Raw genomic sequence first — 4,752 nt, 5'->3', positions numbered from 1 at the left:
GAGGTTTCTAGTAGATTAGTGTCACTGAATGGCTGGATGTCTGAGTAGTGTCCGGAGAATAGCATAGGATTTATAGATAATTGGAAGAGTTTTTGGGGTAGACCTGACCTGCTAAAGAGAGACGGACTCCATCCCTCCAGGGAAGGTGCCGCTCTCCTCTCTAGTAATTTGGCTCATAGTCTTAATAATGATAGTATCTGACTAACTGGGGCCCAGGTCAGGAAGCAGACAAACTGGTTAATCTGAACATCTGCTAGCTGCCTTGAGACGTCACACAGGTCACATAAACTACAACACATAGAGACTGTATCACCAAGATATCTCATAGAGATGTCTGTTCCCCAAACTACCAAACACAAAACTCTCACTAAATCATTTAGAAAAAAATTTGATTAAGGTCAAACTTGAAAAAACAAAAACAAATTAAAGATAAACATCATATGAAGGTAGGGCTACTAAACATTAGATCTCTTTCTACCAAAGCACTACTTGTAAATGAAATTATTACAGATCATAGTTTGGATGCACTCTGTTTGACCAAAACCTGGCTTAAACCAGATGAATATATTAGTTGAAATGAATCTACTCCCCCCAAGTTATTGTTATAAACATGAGCCTCGTCTGAAGGGTCGAGGAAGAAGTGTTGCTACAATTTACAGTGAAGATTAAGGTGCTACTCAGAGGACAGGATATAAATTTAAGTCTTTTGAACTAATAATGCTTAATGTGACTCTTTCAGATATAAATAAAAAATCTCTGTCGTCTTTTGCCCTTGCTACAGTATATAGATCACCCAGGTCTTATTCTGATTTCCTTGGTGAATTTGCAAATTTTTTATCAGATCTTGTAATTACTGTAGACTGTAATTGTTGGTGACTTCAAAATTCACATAGATAATGAAAATGGCACATTGGGATTAGCATTTATCGATATTCTCAGATCTCTTGGAATCAGACAAAATGTGACAGGACCAACTCATCACCATAATAATAAGCTAGATTTAATTCTTTCATATGGAGTTAATGTTGATACTATAGAAATTCTTCCACAGAGCACTGACATCTCAAATCATTACCTCGTCTCTTGTATGCTGCGATCAGCTAATGTTACTCAATCTACACCACGCTATTGTTCAGGTAGAACTATTCTTTCAACCACTAAAGGTAGCTTCACTAATAATCTTCCAGATCTATCTCATACACTCAATAAGCCCCAAAGTCTAGAAGAATTTGATGAAATAACAGAAAATATAAATACAGTCTTCTCAAGAAAGCAGCTCGGAAAATGGAGCGCAAGTGGAGGAATACAAAATTAGAGGTATTTCTCGGTGCATGGAAGGATAGTGTCTGTAACTACAGACAGGCACTAAAAGTTGCCAGGTCAGCATATTTTAGCAAACTCATAGAAATTAACCACAACAATCCTAGGTTTTTATTCATTACTGTGGCTAAATTGGTTAGGAATAAAGCCTCGACTGAACTAGATTTCCCTATCTGTCACTCACTCGACGTTGTGTCGATGTAGCGACACCAGGGGTCATGCTTGGGAGCCCCAAATACCTCTGATATTTGAGAAAAGGCCAATGAGAATTGGCGATTGGAATTTGCATGCCACTCCTCTGGACATATGGGTATAAAAGCAGCCAGCTTGCAACCACTCATTCAGATTTGTTCTTCGGAGCCAAGCGGTGTTTGTGAAATCTACTGCCGTTCCATTCACCTCTGATGAGAGCAAAGTGAAAGTGTTAAAGGCAGCTGTTGGATATATGGCGCATTACAGCGGGTTCTCCCCCTCTCGCACAGATAAGTGCAGAGAACGTCCCTGGGCGCTTCAGCAGCCAAACTTGAGCAAACTAAAAGAGTATATTTTCTCTAAAAGAGTGAGCACTGACGGAAAGCGTCTTTTTAAAGATGCCTTTCCGTTTATGTGCAGTTCCTGGATGCGGTCATTATCTCTCCACTTCTGACGGCCACGATCGCTGCCTCACGTGTATGGGCCATAGGCACGCTGAGACAGCGTTCGTTGATGGTTCATGCTCTCACTGCAAGAGCATGACCATGGCAATGCTGCGGTCACGGCTTTCGTTCTTCAGAGGAAAAGCCACTCCAGCCGCTCCCTGCCCCGGTCCTTCTACCTACAGGCACAAGGCCGCGAAGGTTAGCACTGGGGGCGATTTGGGGACCCCAATGGGAGTAGTTCCACCGGTGAACCCCCTCGGACCTCCCATTCCCCAGTACGCTCATTTGCCCCGGTCGAGTTCTGGGATGAGTCAGGCGGTCTTCACCCAGTGTGAGGCCGACACGGAGCTGGCGTCGGGCTCAAGTGGAACCCTCCACCCTGCCTTGAGCCCTCGCGGCTCGATGACTGGTTCCTGGGCTTGGAGCGCCACTCACAGCTGCGCTCTGCCCCAGTTCCATTCTTCCCAGAGGTGCATGAGGAACTCACGAAGTCATGGCAGGCACCTTTTACTGCCTGGACCCGGCTTCCAAGTTCCGTTGCTCTCACTACCCTTGACGATGGGGCAGCCAGGGGGTACACGGAGGTTCCTCAGGTGGAGCAGGCGATTGCAGTGCACCTGTGCCCGCAAACGCCGCCACCTGGCAGAATCGCCCTAGGCTCCCGTCCAAGGCCTGTAAGTCCACATTGTCCCTGATGGCCAAGGCTTACAGTGCCGCTGGACAGGCCGCCTCTACCCTGCATGCCATGGCCCTTCTGCAAGTTCACCCGGCCAAGGCACTGAAAAAGCTGCACGAGGGTAGTCTTGACCCAGGAGTGATGCAGGAGCTGTGCTCGGCAACCAACCTCACCCTACGGGTGACGAAGGTCAAGGCACAGGCTCTCAGGCAGGTGATGTCCACCATGGTGGTCCAGGAGCACCACCTGTGGCTTAATCTGGTGGAGATGAGGGATGCCGACAAGGTTTGCTTTCTTGACACCCCCATCTCCCAGGTTGCCCTGTTCAGCGACACCGTCGAGGACTTTGCCCAGTTCTCGACGGTCAAGAAGCAGATGGAGGCCATCCAGCACATCTTGTCACGACAGCTGTACATCGAACATTCGCGGCTGGGGCGCTGCGGGTTCGGTTTCTCTGCCTTCGCGCACCCAGCTGCAGCACACACACATCCATGCTCAGGCGGTTGTGACAAGCCACGAGGATGCTCCACCTCCTCCCCCATTGCTGACCAGTCCTATGGTGGGTATACGAAGGGAGGTAAGTGCTCTAACATTTCTCTCAGCACAGCCACGAGTTCAGGACGTGAGGCCTCTCGATGTGGCAGTTCCTGCTCCACCCCGCTGTGAGGCCCCATCCACAGGTACGTCAAAAGCGATTGTCCCCTTGGTGCCCCTTGCTCAGAGCTCTCCAACCCGTCGTGCTGGCTGGCCAGGATGATCCGACTCGGCTACGCGATTCAGTTCATCAGGTGCCTGCCCAGGTTCAATGGCGTCCGTTTCACCTTGGTAGGAGGCGAGGATGCTGCTGTCCTGCGTGCGGAAATTGCAGTCCTTCTACAGGACACGATAGAGCCTGTCCCTCCAGCTGAGATGAAGAAGGGGTTGTACAGCCCCCACTTCATTGTACCAAAGAAAGGCAGTGTGTTGCAGCCAATCTTGGACCAGCGTTGAATCGGGCCCTGCACAGGCTCCCGTTCAAGATGCTGATGCAGAAGCGCATTCTGTCATGCGTCCGGCATCAAGATTGGTTCGCGAAGGTAGACCTGAAGGACACGTACTTTCATGTGTCGATTTTGCCTCGACACAGACCGTTCCTTCGGTTTGCCCTCGAGGGCCGGGCATATCAGTACAAGGTCCTACCCTTCGGTCTGTCCCTGTCACCTTGCATCTTTATGAAAGTCGCAGAGGCAGCCCTTGCCCTGCTAAGGGAAGTGGGCATCCACATCCTCAATTATCTCGATGACTGGCTGATTCTAGCTCACTCTTGAGATCTATTGTGTGCGCACAAGGACCTGGTGCTCAGACACCTCAGCCGATTGGGGCTTCAGGTCAACTGGGAAAAGAGCAAGCTCTCCCCGGAGCACAGCATCTCTTTTCTCGGGATGGAGTTGGACTCAGTTGCTATGACAGCGTGCCTCAGGAACAAGCGGGCTCAGTCGGTGCTGAATTGCCTGATGTCATTCAGGGGAAGAACAGCGCTCCCACTGAAACAATTTCAGAGGCTCCTGGGGCATATGGTGTCCTCGGTTACGCCGCTTGGGTTGATGCATATGAGGCTTCAACTCGAGTCCCGAGATGGGCATGGTGCATCGCATGGCCATCACACTGATCTGTCGCCGTACATTCAGCCCTTGGACAGACCTTGCATTTGCACCTTGCACTAGCGGTTCCCCTAGAACAAGTGTTCAGGCATATCGTCGTCACGACAGATGCCTCCAAGTCAGGCTGGGGCACCGTTTGCAACAGGCACACAGCTTCGGGCTCCTAGACAGGACCTCGACTGCGTTGGCATATCAACTGCCTCGAGTTGCTGGCAGTATTGCTGGCTCTGCGGAGGCTTCGGCCGTTGATCCAGGGCAAGCATGTGTTGGTCCGGATGGACAACACGGCGACGGTAGCGTACATAAATCAAGGTGTTTTACACTCACGTCACATGTCGCAACTCGCCCGCCATCTCCTTTGAAGTCAGCAGCAACTGAAGTCGTTGTGGGCCACTCACATCCCGGGTGAACTCAACCGCGCAGTGGATGCACTGTCGCGGCAAGTGACGCTCAGGGGAGAGTGGAGACTCCACCCCCA

The 4,752-nt window shown here is 50.2% G+C and overlaps 1 pseudogene; it reads left to right on the top strand.

Moving 5' to 3' along the window:
* Positions 1 to 458: 458 nt before the first annotated feature.
* LOC127425156 (uncharacterized) lies at positions 459 to 1,315 on the top strand (annotated as a pseudogene).
* The last annotated feature ends 3,437 nt before the right edge of the window (positions 1,316 to 4,752 follow it).

The sequence above is a fragment of the Myxocyprinus asiaticus genome, chromosome 3 (genome assembly GCF_019703515.2).
Source record: "Myxocyprinus asiaticus isolate MX2 ecotype Aquarium Trade chromosome 3, UBuf_Myxa_2, whole genome shotgun sequence".
Lineage (NCBI taxonomy): Eukaryota > Metazoa > Chordata > Actinopteri > Cypriniformes > Catostomidae > Myxocyprinus > Myxocyprinus asiaticus.
This window is presented reverse-complemented; position numbering and strand designations above follow the sequence as displayed.